This window comes from Apus apus, chromosome 2 (genome assembly GCF_020740795.1).
Source record: "Apus apus isolate bApuApu2 chromosome 2, bApuApu2.pri.cur, whole genome shotgun sequence".
NCBI classification, from domain to species: domain Eukaryota; kingdom Metazoa; phylum Chordata; class Aves; order Apodiformes; family Apodidae; genus Apus; species Apus apus.
Window position 1 is genome coordinate 126,501,430 of NC_067283.1, and position 14,919 is coordinate 126,516,348.

A 14,919-nucleotide genomic window follows, 5' to 3' on the forward strand; every position below is an offset into this window, starting at 1 on the left:
AGAGAAAGAGGTAAAGGGCAGCTTCACCTTCAGGGCAACAAGTGGCAGCAGAAGGCAGACTTCAGAGTAATTAACAGGTCTTTCTCCAGAAGAGAAGGTGGCTTTTACCATGCCTAATTACACAAACTGTAATTTAAAACATGCTGTCTTGATCTCACAGTTAGGTCATTCTATGTCTGCTTCATGCAGTGTCTGCTTACATTTTATGCCTGTGAGCAGGTATCTAGGTGGTCTTTGCCTGAGACCAAAAGCTGAGAGAACAGATTGCCCTCTGAAGAGTAAGAACTCTCATCCTTTGTGGATCAGTGCTGTAGAATATTCCTTTGTAGATTAATGGCTTTGGCTTGTTATGTTGACATTTTGAATTGTACCGGGACACAAAGGAGTATCAACTTTAGTCTAAACCTGGACTGCAATCTTCCACCAAGTAGAGAGCAAAAATCTGATGTTATTAATTCTATGCAGATGTGCGATTAAGAGGAAAATATCTAGTTACTTGTGTTACAAATCAGGAGCAAGGAACTAATGTCAGGGAATCACCTTGCCAAGACTCAGTTGTATGTGTAAGTTGAGGACTGTATTTCACCTAAGATGGTGATAGTGACAACTTTTTAAATTCATTAATCACAAATTAAACAATATTTTTGTCAACAAGTACCATTTGTTTCTACAGTACTTCTAATGAGACTGGGCTCTTGAGCCAAGAAGGTATCTTGGAACTTGTCACCATTTAACTCAGTTTGACAACAATGCTGTCAATCCCCTCCCACCCAGGTAGGGAAGGAGAGAGAGAATTAGGAGAGAGATGCTCTGGATTGAAAATTAAACTACACAGCTTTAATTAAACACCAATGATAAAAGAAAATATATACAATTATGTACAGGTGTGTTCAGGAAATGTACAGAACCCCTATTGCCTCCCCACTCCCCCCAGCAACTCCCACAGCATCTCCTTAGCTGTGAACAGTCCCAAAAAGTCCTGGAGCTGCTGGAGAAAGTGGAGAGTGATGAGGGTCAGGAGAGCTCAAGCCTGGGGGTCAATGGTGATGGATGGATGGAGTCCTCCCTGGACACCAGCCGTGGACAGAAGAGAAGGGAAGGAGAAGCAGGAAGGAAGTTGTCTTCTGTGATCTCTGACCTTCCTCTGAGCTTACATAGATATATAGAATGGGATATTTCTGGTCAATTTTGCTGTCCGTCTAATTCAGCCTCCTACGGGGGGGTCATAGGTCTCCCCATAGTGTCTGAGCCAGCAGAGCAAAGACGTGACCTCGAAGACCCAGCAGTTAGAAAAACATTCCAGCTGTTACCAGTCTTAGTTGGAACACTCTGCTACTAGTTAAAAGAAAGCTTACTGAAGGAAAAAGAAATACAGTTAAAGGAAAATTGGCTTAATCCTGGCTCAAACCAGGACAGAACTACATGTATCTTTTAGGAGACTGGATTCAAGACTGTAATCTTTCTTACTTAAAAGCTATAAGCATCTACAACTGTTGGCCAGACTCTTTCTATGTGCATGCCATCTGTCTCTCACATAAGACTGTTTATGATCTGGTAACTGGGACTCTCTGATCCTAAACTCACTAAGATGAAGCAGCAGTGTGTCATTGCAGTCATTTGGACCACTGGGTACAAAAGACATAACTCAAGTTCAGTGGAAGCTACCAAAGACATAATGAGGCTGGAGTACAGGATGTACAAGCAGAAGCTGAGGGAACTGGGTGTGTTCAGTGTGAAGAAGACACTACAAGGAAATTTAACTGCACTACCCAAGGAGAAGTTAATGAGGACAACATTGGTATACTACAAAAAGGTATATGGCAATGGTAACAAGTTGCCATGAGAGACATTCCAACTACATGAAATGGAAATATTTCAACGCAAGAATGGTTTAGTATTGGTACAGGTTGTTCAAAGTGCCTGGGGAGCCTCCATCCTTTGGAGATACTTAAAATTCATCTGGAGCCCCTGAGCAACCAGACTGAAGTTTGAAATTAGCTTGGCTTAGAGTGAACAGTTGTTGTACTTGGTGGCTTCTAGGTATCCCTTCCAACCAGTTTTTCTATGATTCGAAGAGACCTGTTGATTTACTAGGTGTGCCTATACAGACCTGTCCATCCTGACTCAGGGTCTGAGTTAACTTAATACCTTCAGTGTGGAGACAGGGAAGAAGAGAATCTCATTGCTCATCTTCCATATAATAGCCTCATGTCAAGGAAGGAGGAGACTTTGACTCCACACTGTCCTCAACCTCAAGGGACCTGAACCCATATCCAAACAGAGGACAGAACGACCAGTATAAAAGGTATTTTGAAACTGGTTTATTGTGTACAAGAGCAATTGCTTTCCTTCTGGTCCTGTGCCTTTTTACAGACAAGAGGATGCCTGACTCTGTAGTCTTAGCATTTGTATGCTGAAAAGCAAAAAGCCTCCACTTCTGATTCATGCTCCTTAGGTAGTTTTTGTTATTTTTAAATGACTCTCAAATAAAATATATGAGTGATTCTGGAAGTCCTTCTAGCTCCAGGTGTTATGCACAAGACAAGCTTTTCTGTTTACTCAGGAATAAACTGATCTAAGATTATGCAAGTCACAAAGCTTCAGTTACACTTGCACCACAGAAAGTGTCCAAATGCAGCAGAACAATGCTCAGCTGCCCAGAAGACAAGGTTCTTAGACTTCCTGAGGAACTGAACTGTGGCAAGGCTGTATTCTCCTGAACCCATTGGACATGACCATAGTGTTCTTTGTGAAGAGATTGCTTCTGTTTTCCTTATGCTGCTGCATGAAGTTAAATTCTCACTAAGACAAGACACAAACCAAGTAAGCAATTTCGTATTTAGGTGTTAATGAGTTGTTTAATGTACTCTGGGGCAGAATAACACAAATACATGACAACAGGCATGACAGATGAAATTTCTCCTTCTATCAAATCTACCATGTAGAAGATACTCAAGAAATGCTCCATCACATGCTGAAGTCTGTGAAATCTAAAGTAGTCCTGGGAAGTAAATTAATTTAATAACTGTATATCATTCAAATTGTACTGGTGTGAAACAAGAAACAACAGAAATCAAGCAGAGGGTGTAAAAATTCACAGAATCAGAATGATTTGAGGTGGAAGGGACTGTAAAGATCATATAGTTCATCCTCCCTGCATGGGCAGGGACACCTCCCTCTAGGTCAGGTTGCTCAGGGCCCTATCCAACCTGGTCTTGGACACATCCAGGGATGGGACTTCCACAACTTCCCCAGGCAACCTGTTCCAGTGTCTCACTACCCTCACACTAAAGAGTTTCCTCCTAATCTCTGTCCTAAATCTCCCATCTTCCAGTTTTGATCCATTACCTCTTGTCCTCTCACTACAAGCTCTTGAAAAAAGCCCTTCCCCAGCTTTCCTGCTGTAAGGTCCCCGTGGAGCCTTCTCTTCTCCAGGCTGAACAGCCCTTGCTCTCAGCCTGTCCTCATAGGAGAGGTGCTCCCATCCTCAGTTCATCTTTGTGGCCCTCCTCTGGACTTTCTCCATGAGCTCCATGTCCTTATGTTAGGGGCTCCAGAATTGGACACAGTACTCCAGGTGGGGTTTCACGAGAGTGGAGTAAAGAGGGAGAATCATCTCCATTGACCTGCTGGCCACTCTTCTTATGATGCAGCCCAGGACGCGGTTGGCTTTCTGGACTGCAAGCACACATTGCTGGCTCGTGTTGAGCTTCTCGTCCACCATCACCCTAAAGTCCTTCCCCTCTGGACTGTTTTCAATCCATTCTCCACCCAGCCTGTATTTGTGCTTGGGATTGCCCCAACCAAGGTGTGAGACCTTGCACTTGGCCTTGTTGAACTTCATGCAGTTTCCACCTCTCAAGCCTGTCAGTGTCCTTCTGGATGGCCTCCCTTTCCTTCAGCATGTCAATATGACTACATACTTTGGTGTTGTTGGCATATTTGCTAAGGGTTCACTCAATGCTGCTGTCCGTGTCACTGCCAAAGATGTTAAATAGCACCAGTTCAAGTACCAACCCTTGGGGAACACCACTCATCACAGGTCTCCCATCTGGACATAAAGCCATTGATCACCACTCTTTGAGTGTGACTATCCAGCTGGTTAGTTGCCCAACAAGTGGTCCATCCATTGAATCCATGCTGTTCCACTGTTGATACTAGGATATCATGTGAGACACTATTGAAGGTCTTTACACAGGTTGAGGTAGATGATGTTGGTTGCTCTCCTTTTCTCCACCGATGCAGTGACCCCATTGTAGGAGACCACCAAATTAGTCAGTCAGGACTTGCCCTTGGTGAAGCTGTGTGGGCTGTCACCAATCACCTGTTTGCTTTCCACCTGCCGTAGCAGAACCTTCAAGAGGATCTTCTCCATTATCTTGCCAGAAACAAAGGTGAGACTGACTGGTCTACAGTTCCCTGTGTCTTCCTTTTTTCCCTTCTTGAAAATGGGAGTTATGTTTCCCCTTTTCCAGTCAGTGAGAATTTCTCTAGACTGCCAAGACTTTTCAAATATGATGGAAAGAAGCTTTGCAACTTTGTTGGCCAGTCCATTCAGGAGCCACGGATGAATCCCATCAGATCCCATAGACTTGTGCATCTTCAGGTCCTTCAGATGGTCATGAGCCTGCTCTTCTCCTACAGAGGGGAGATCTTCCTTTTCACAGTCCATGACCGCGAATTCTCTATCTTGGATGGTGTGACCAGAGCCTTTACCAGTGAAGACTGAGGCAAAGTAGTCATTGAGTATTGCAGAATTGAGAACCTCAGCCTTCTCTATGTCCTGCATGGCCAGGTGTCCATTTTCTTTCTGAAGCAAGCCCACAGTTTCCATTACCTTCCTTTTATTGCTGACATACCTGGAGAAACCTTTCTTGTTATTTTTAACATCCCTGGCCAGGTCCATCTCTATCTGTGTTTTGGCCTTCCTTACCCGATGACTTGCTTCTCTTGACAACTTGTGTGTACTCCCCCCAGGATGTGAATGTTACCAGCACTGATCTAGCAGACCTTGTAGCTTCCTCTCCGAAGTGTATTCGCTTTCAACAACTGCCGAAGTCTTTCTGCACAGGCTTGTTAAGGAAAGCTAGTGAGAAATTCTTGTTCTGGACTCAGGAAGCATTTTTTTCCTCCTGAGAATCAGAGAAGGTATATTTGCCAACATTAGTCCTAGTGTCATAACATAATCACTTTAATATAGAGCACTTTTTTTTTTTGTCTAATAATCCTGCACAATTACAGTTTATACTTTACCTATTTATAATTCTTGTTTTCTTATAGCTAGTGTAGGATTACAGCTACTAAATTCTATGCTGCTCTGTTTAGTATTAACCAAGATTAACACGAATTTTTTTTGAGATTTCTTCACAGCAAATTGAAATAGCCTTGCAACTTAGCATAGCTTTGTCTCTGACAAAGGAAAATGTATTCAGCCTTATAATAGTATACTGAGAGTAATTTTTTTCAAATGAAGCATGTGATCTGACTTAAAGGTACGTTTCTAGATGTAGCTAATCAGCCTTTTGTTTCTAAGAAAGAACCTTCTTTTTGTCTAATATCAGGCATGACTGTCTATAAAGCTGCTCTGCCCTATTATTGTTGTTTTAGAGTGCCCAAATTTAATACAGAGAATGTGGAAGAAACAATCTAATATGGAGCTGAACAGAGCAAAAATTGTCTAAATTGTAATGTTTAGCTCTGAAATACCTGATTACGCCTGTTGTAGCATCTGAAAGATAAAATGCTATGCAGCTTCATAAAAGCTTTATGCAGTAACATTAGAGCTCACTGCAGTACTTAATTATATGCTTAATAATCAGACTGAAACAGTTTGCCTTTGTTGGCAACCTAATCACCATCTGTGTTTAATCAAGATAGAGGTAGTGGTTTGTTTAGTTTAGCTTATCTGGTTTGGGGTTTTTTAAGTTGCTGTCTTTTTTGTTTTGTTTTTTCTTTGTGTTATCATTTAACTGGAAAGTTGACTGAAAACTTTTCAAGTAACCTTCATTGGGTAAGAAGCACTTGTTTGGGGTTGTTTATGATGAGTGGCAGAGGTGTGGTTGCTTTTCTCCTGAGAGTGTGGGGATTTTGTTTGTTTTTTAAAAATAAACTCTTTTCTTTGTGCTTAAATTCCAAAGGTGAATATGGTGTCTGTCTTTTTCTGTGCCACTGTTTTTGTTATAAGAATGGCATAGCTTTTCATTTTAATCCTTCAAATAATATCCTGTTTCAATTGTCAGACTCAGATAATGTGCACGACTTTCCACATGCTCTGCAGTCAAGTATATTTTTTTTCAAGAAAAGAAAAAGAAATCCTGTATGTATTTTTTGTTGGGAAAATTGGATTGTTTGGTGTTGCTTCCTGTTGAACCCATTAGCGTTGGTAGTCCCTTAAATGGTATACTGAAGTATGCCAAATAGAAGAATAATTTACTTAAAAATAGCTTTAATGGACCTAAGAATCCTCACATTATGTAATGTGATATATATGGGAGTTCAGGCAAATAGCCAAATTCCCTTTGACTTTATGGGTGAATTTGCCTCGTCTGGCACGTAAGTCAAATGGCTAAACAATTTGTATTGATTCTCAAACAACATCTTGGCATATGTAGATCACTGCTGCTTGCCTACAAATGTCTTATTCCAGTAATGACAAATACAAAATAGCTCTGTGGAAATGAGGGAGCACATGTCAAGACATGTGGATTCAAGCAGTGCTTCACACAGAAACTGAGTGCCCAGGCTGTGTCAGGCTTCATCCAAAGGTCAGCTCTGGGGAAATGGTTTTATATTTCAATTAGCCTTCCAGATTCTTACTGGTTTTGTGGTTTTTTTTAATTTCAGTGTTTTGCATGTTTAAGCTTTTAAAAAGTTTTAAATGTAATAATTAATAGTAGAATTTTCACTGATTTTAATATTTGTGTATTAATATATGAATAATCCCTGTAGGGGCTTGAGCAAGAAGAGTGGCAGAATACAAAAGGGGGAAAATATTGGTTGATCCTGAAAGTCATACTTAAATATATTCCTTACAAGAGGTTACAAGCAAATTTCTTAGGGGGAGGAGGAGCATGTTGGAAAGAAAGATTTAAAACAGGCACAGTATAGTTAACATCTATCTCATCTAAATGTTATTTCACTCAGACTTTGCTGAAAAGCTTTTCTGAAATGCAGATATGTTTTGCTTTTCTATTTTTAGTTCAGCTCTGATTTCATTGGAGTCTGTGATGAAAACAAATAGGCAATATTATCTGTTATGCAAACATCAATACTATTTGTTTGAAAATACTGGAGAGCAGCGTAGGAGAAAGGGACCTGGGGGTCCTGGTGAACAGGGGGATGACCATGAGCCAGCAATGTGCCCTTGTAGCCTAGAAGGCCAATGGCATCCTGGGGTGTATTAGAAAGGGTGTGGTTAGTAGGTCAAGGGGGGTTCTCCTTTCCCTCTGTTCTGCCTTGGTGAGGCCGCATCTGGAATATTGTGTCCAGTTCTGGGCCCCTCAGTTCAGGAAGGACAGGGAACTGCTTGAAAGAGTCCAGCACAGAGCCACAAAGATGATGGAGTGGAACATCTCCCTTATGAGGAAAGGCTGAGGGAGGTGGGTCTCTTTAGCTTGGAGGAGACTGAGGGGCGACCTCATCAATGTTTACAAATATGTTAAGGGTGAGTGTCAGGAGGATGGAGCCAGGCTTTTTTCAGTGATGTGTAGTGATAGGACAAGGGGCAGTGGGTGCAAACTGGAACATATCATCAGAAAAAAGCTTCTTTACTGTGAGAGTGACAAAGCACTGGAACAGGCTGCCCAGAGAGGTTGTGGAGTCTCTTTCTCTGAAGACATTCAAAATGCGCCTGGACACGTTCCTGTGTGATGTGCTCTAGGTGATCCTGCTCTGGCAGGGGGGTTGGACTATATGATCTTTTGAGGTCCCTTCCAACCGCTAAGATTCTGTGCTTCTGTGTTTCTGTTGGATCATGAGAAGGCTGTAGGCATACGGTATGTAGTAGTAATAGAACATTTTGTTCAAGGGCAGAGTAGAATATACCATTTTTAGTGTTTGTGATGGCAAATTTCAAAGACATTGCAATAAAAGTTAAAATTTACTTACGGAAAGGTTGCCTGTGAAGCACATGTTCAGTTAAGCTTTTCATCCAGTGTAAATGGTCATGTTAGAAATGCGGGCATTAAATGCCTAGTAGTAGAAAGAAAAATGCTTTCTGGCCCCCATCTCTTTCTTCTTGTGATGTTATTTACAGTATGGGTGAATTTCTGACTTGGCTAAAATTGAAGTATTTTTTTCATGAACTTCAGGTGTTGAAGTTTGCACTGCATCCTCAGGTTTCATGGATGGTGCCCTACATTTCAACATCATATGAAGTCAAATTTTCTGAAGTGATAAAAGGCTTGGGTTTGCTAGTTATTTCATTAGTTATCCCAAGCTACTTTAAAAAAATGTTGGTTCTTACTCATTTCTGAAGCACAAGGTATCTTACATTGGCCACCTGAAACTGAAAATATGAATGTCTACACTGTGTTCATTCACCCAAACGTAACATGGTACTGGCATATGGGCAAGTGTCTTCTTTTTACCTGTTGTTCTTGTGGAGTATTTACTTTTTAAAGAAACTAATCAATGCTTAGAGTATACCACAAGCAAACATGTCACCTTTTGCACCTCCTGCAAGCGTTCTTGACACTCTTGCTATTCTGAGAGGCATTAATTCAACTCAGTAATGTGGTATGATCTTGAAAAATCTTGCAGTTTTGTTTCTATAGTGAATGCTTTCTTGGTACAAGAACCTAAAAATGTCAAAGCTTATATCATGTTTAAGTTATTTAAAATAAGATAGAAAAGATTCTTTGTCTTCTCTCATGTAAAACAAGGGCTTCAGTCTTGAGGAAAAACACATTCCTTCTGGTGCCTATAAAAGTCATGGCTACAGTGATCATGATCTTTGAGAACACTGAGATTTTCTTGGTCTGTCATTGTAAAGACTGGCGAGTAGAACGTAATGCCTTACTGTCTGTCTTTCATGGTATTAACATACTTGCCACACACCCTTCACTTGGAAAAAAACTGCCTCATATCATCTGTGAGAGACCAGGTATGTGTAACAGGGTAGATCATTGTGTGCCTGTGATTTCCCAGTCTGAAGTGAAGGAAAATTACAGAAGGATAGCAGTTGGGGAAGTTTTAACAAATACACTAGAAAGCATACTAAGTGCTTCTCGTGGACAATTAAATCTATGTAGTACCTTGTGAAGAGTGTTAATTGTATTGGTGGGTATACTGGGTATCAGTGCCCAGGTGTTGGCAGTGAGATGGCTGCAGGGTTGGCCTCTGTGAGGACAGGCCAGGGCTGCCCCATGATGAGCCCAGACCATTCTGGTCACGTCCACGGGACCCACTGCAGGGCACAACTGAGCCCAGCAGCCAAAGGGGTAATACCTCTGGGAAAACGTATTTAAGAAGGGGCACAAAAAACACGCCACACAGGTGAAGAAAGAGGAGACAAGATTAAGAAGCAGCAGAGGAAACACGAAGAAAAAGGGGGAGGAAGAAGAGAAGGTGATGCTCAAGGCACCAGAGCAGAGATTCCCTTGCAGCCAGTAGAGGAGAACACAGTGGAGGTGGTATTTGCTTGCCAGTATGTACCACACCAGACCTGCTTGATATTTCCTGAAAGAGCTGCAGTGCAAGGAGAGCCCACGCTGGAGGCTGTGGGAAAAGCCTGTGGGAGGGACCCATGCAGGAGCAGGGAAAAAGTGTGAGGAGGAAAAAGCATCACAGAGGAACTGTTATGGACTGACCTGACTGCTCCCTCCCCTTCCCCATCCCCCTGGGCTGCCAGGAGACTGGGGAGGAGGAAGAGCAGTCAGGAACTGAAGGAGTGAAGGTGTGCCTGGGAAAAAGAGGGAGGTGGAGGTAGAGTGTTGTTTTAACTTGTCTTTGTTTCTAACTATCCAAACCTAATATAATGGGCGGTAAATTAATTTTTCCCAAGTCAAGTCTGTTTTGCTAGTGCTGGTAATTGGTAACAGATCTCCCTGTCTTCATCTGGACTCACTGTCTGTTTCTTCTTTTTTTCTTCCTCTCTTCTTGAGGATGAAGAGTGAGAGAGCAGCTGCATGGGCATCTGGCAGCTAGCCAAAGTCAATCCACCACAGATGGTTCTTTAAAGCTAATTATTTTTGGTACCAAATGATATTTTTAAAAGATAGACAAACATTTGGAATATGAGGTACTTCTTATACAACTTGTAGAAAAATTACTAAGCTCACAGACTCTGCTTGTAAGTACATCTAGATACAAGTAGTTATGCAGATTAAGTGAATATTTAATGGTATATCTATGTAAATTTACATGGATAGATGCCGTCATTTTCAAAGTTCCCTGAACACTCAAATCATTGTATAAGAAACCTTCTTGGTATGGTCCTTCTCATGTTCATCTAGGTCCAGAGGTGGACAGCTTTAGCTGGGATGGGGTAGAGGAAGATAATGGTTATAAAGGAGTTAATATCTATGCGTATTCTTACTGTGGCCTGCATGTATGTCCTTTCTCTTCATTGGTTCTCACTTAACTATTTTATTATCTTCTAAAGTTTAGTTTTTACTTGAACAAGGCACTTGTGTAGTGGCTGGAAGAGATCTGTGTGTCTTTTTCTATTTAGATTTGGAGCAACATATTTTATATAGTTACCTTCTTCCTCTTGGAGGTTTTACCTACAGCTTGCCTTTTACGGAAAAAATGGTATCCAGAAACTGACATCTGCAGCTGATTCTTATTCTTAAGAGAGTTTTTCGCTTTCTCAGGGTTTCAGAGTTGGGAGTCTTAGGAAATATTCTGCCCACATATGAATTCTTACCATAAGCAGACAGCTGGTATTATTATCTACAATACACCAGCAGATACATAAAAGAAGAGATTCTGTGCTCTGCACAGCCTGTAAAGGGTCAGGTAAGCTATCCAGGCCAAGTATGGACATACTCATGAGGTCTGACAACATTAATTCCTCTCAGGATCTGTATAAGGCTTTCTGTAAGATCTGTTTCTGCTCCTACTTGTGAGTTTATGCTCATATCCAAAAAATGTGGCTTGCATTTTATTGCATTTTATTGTTTATATGCATGTAGAAAGAACTTTGTGTTCAGATTCTTCTTAGGCTCTTTAAACATCTCTTAGTACTCAGCAACTGCTGTGAAAGAGTTGCAAGCTAGAATTAAGAACTTAGACTGCAGAAAATGTCTTAGTTCAGTTGGATAACTTTCTTGGCATGCATATAAAATGTCTACTGTCTGCTTTTTAATAGGCCATCTCTTAAAGTGATTGAGTGATTTGTTATAGCTGGCTGAATCAATTAGCTCTATGAATGTCAAGAAAATTCTACTTTCTTTATATGCTTCTGCCACCTCCTCTTGTAAGTTGCCCACCTTATTGTCTTCCTCCACTGGCAAATGTTAGGGCTTTCTTTTTGTCTTTCTATGATAGAAATTATTTTACCTGTCTTTTAAATGCCCATTAATACTGCAAAGTGTAACATGCAATCTAAACATACTAAAGGATTTTTCCATTATAAAAGATTTCCTGATTAATGCTTTTCTCTCCTCCAGCTGATCATGCATAATTTTCAGATTGCTGCTCTTCAGGTCTTGACCTCTCTGCTTTCCAAACAGTATTAATACCAACTTGAGCCCAAGCTGTACTTTTTTATGTGCTTTTAAAGAACAGAGACTTGAAATGCATCACTCTGGGAGAGTCACACTCACTAAACCTTGCTGAATCATATTCTGGAATAGCTTGGCTTCTATTTATATATGTGGCTATGCATATGGATTTGAAAAATCACCCCTTTACACCGCCTCATGTGTTGTTTTGGGGTTTTTTTGAGAAGCCCGTTCCTGCACCTACCACAATCTACTCTTTTTAAGAAAAAGTAATCTTTAAGACTTAGTTTCTTTCAAGCAATATGAAATTGCTCCTCTCTTCCACGTCCTTCTTTAAAAACTGCAGGTGGACTTGCCTCTGCAAGGGCCTTGTTCTTATTTTCTCTGGATCTGGGAAACATCCTTCTTCTCTCTACCTCAATTCTGAATAGACTTGATTGGTGCTTTAACAAGAGCTCTGTGTTTATATTGCTCTACGTATTGTTACGGAAATTAATTCACTTAAGATTCCCAATAAGCCAGCAATAAGAAAACAAAACACTTTGGTCCACCCTTGCAGCAGCAGCACTAGAAGGTTGTAACAAGAGAAATGCTGTGTGAGGCTGCAAAGGCTAAGTGCTTCACAGGACAGTTTCTCAAGTACTGCTCAAAGGTTCATCAAAAAGCAAATGCATCCCCAGTTAATGGTATCTGTAATGTGATTTCACAAATTTGGAACCTTGTCCTAAAGGGCTTCAAAATCAACCTATTTTATAATGAATTACAACATGGAACATTTGAATATACATTCCTTCTGTTGAGCTGATTACATTTAAAATAGACTTCATCCAAAGAGGGTTTATTGTTTTTCTGACTGATGGCTTATTGAATGATATAGAGTAAGACATACAATAATTAAGTTTATGTTTTTTCTGTATAAATATATGGCTCTCATATACCTGAAGAACATCTGACAAACATAAACCAATATGTGAGATAGTGAGATATTTACCCTCCTGTGCTAGCACAAGAGGTATGGCCTGAATTTTGCAAGCGATAATACTATTTTTTTATCATCCTGGGCAGCTACCAAAATTTCCCAGGTGACCACTGCCTAATACTGTGGTAATAATATCAGTGGTCTGTTAGAGAGAAAGGGTAAAGTATTACTGCTAGAAACAAGTCTAAAAAAAGCACGTTTCAGAAGATTATTTCAGGAAGCCCTAAGTAGGCTATGCTGTTGCATAGCAACAGACCCAGGCAGTCCTTAGCCTCTAAAGTAGACAGTGTACACATGGGAACAGAATGCAAAAATTATGGAAACCTTGAAAAATGTAAGGCTCAGGCTAAGGGGAGACTGAAGTAAAATGACATGCAATATAAAATATGAATTTATCATGTGAGGTACAATAAATTAAACTGGTTTTAAGTTTAAAAAACTGAAATGTTGTCAGCCATATTCTGTGAGGTTTTGTAACTTCTGGATAGTAATTAAACAAAAGGCAGAATGTCTGTTGGCTGGAAAAACTAATTCAAGTGTGAAGTAGATGTTAAATTACTGCCACAGGAAAAAATTGACTCAGATAAGTTAATTTATTATTGATGAGCCAAAAATTGACCAACTATACCATGGATGAAATACTGATAAATGTATTTTGGCACAAAGGTTCTAATATTTATATTAAAAACTGTTCCCGGGTTTCTAGGCAGGCCCAGTGGTATTTATCTGAAAAGTATGGTGTCATTGAGTGTATTGTTGGCAAACTCCAAACTTGCATGTGAAATGTGAGATCTTAGCAGAAGCAGATTTTATACTACAGTAGCTTTGTTTTTGCAAGAGGTAGTCATTATATTAAAAGCAAATGTAGGAACTAATATTCGGTATTTGGTAACATACAGTTGTGGATGATCTTGCTATCAAAAAAGGTAAATCCCTTCCTTCCAGTACTGTTTTTGCCACTGCCCAAGAATAAACAGTAGTAAGCTCAAGCTCATCTGTTCTGGATGCTGGAACACATACTTCCACGATGAGTCATGACTGCATGATTTAAAAAAGGTAGTCACATGCAGACAGTAGAGCTATTGCACCAGAACCTGCTGAAAGATATGTGATTCAACAAATGTTCATCTGTCTTGTAGTTGATAATGTCTTAAAGATTTGAGGAAAGTGTCCTGGAAGGGGACAGTTGTCTTTAATACTAAGGAAGAGGTTAGAGATAAGTAAACTGTGAAACATATAGGTATCTTGAATACTTGATAGCTAGACCACACATTGTACTGAAACATTGAAGAATCCCAGCAAATAGGTCTGGAAGAAACCTTATGAAAGTGCTGGTGCATACTTTCACCCCCACAGGACAATGTATAGGCCAAGTTTTGAATGCTGTCATGATACTCTTAGCTAGACATTTTCTTTTTGCTGTTCTAACTGCATACTTCCCTTTGAAATGCTTTTGTTGCCTACAAACTGCTGATGCAAAGGCTGTAGACACATCAATCAGATTGTCAGAATGCAGAATGTCACAAAACACAGATTTCAGTTAACTTGAGAATGGGAGCAGTATAATAGAAATGGTGACTCTATTAAGCCAAATCTCTTGCAGTGAGATAAGAAGAAAGGTCTTCTAAGATAACCTCATCCATTGCAATTTCAGAGGTGTTGTAACAATATGAGTATTGCCTGGAAATAAAGTATGCACCATAACTGTGTTAGATCTTGGTCCAGCAGTAAACTGTGAAAATACTCTGTGTGCCAAGGATGGAAAATTAAAATATTTAAGACGGAATACTCCAGGAAGAGAAAAGTGCTTTTTTGTGTTGTTTTTTTTAAATAGGCTTCACAGTATTAAAAGCAGTCTTTCTGGTGACTAGTAAATACAAGGATGCTATAAAAAGAAATAGTATCAAGTATTGTTAGACACCTGACCAGTTTATTTATCCATTGTAAGATGTTCGAGGCTTCACTCTCCACCTCTTCATACAATGTCTTTTTAGAGAGCCGAAACCTTAATTCAAGTCAAAAAGTGCTTGTCAAGCCACTTTCCATTATTTACCAGCAATCCTGGGTAACCTGGGAGGTCTCAGTAGACAAGATTGGCAAATGTGACCCCCATCTACAAGAAGGTCTGAAAGGAGGATCCAGGGAACTATAGGCCTGTCAGTCTGACTTTGGTGCTGGGAAAGGTGGCAGAGTTGGGGTAGTGGTTGAACTCAATGATCTTGAAGGTCTTTTCCAACCAGAGTGTTACTGTGATGCTGTAACCAGGTGATGTGG

The 14,919-nt window shown here is 40.3% G+C and overlaps 1 protein-coding gene across 3 annotated transcripts in view; it reads left to right on the plus strand.

Moving 5' to 3' along the window:
• PKIA (cAMP-dependent protein kinase inhibitor alpha) overlaps positions 1 to 14,919 on the plus strand; it is a 48,473-nt gene that overhangs the window by 15,415 nt on the left and 18,139 nt on the right. The window lies entirely within an intron of this gene.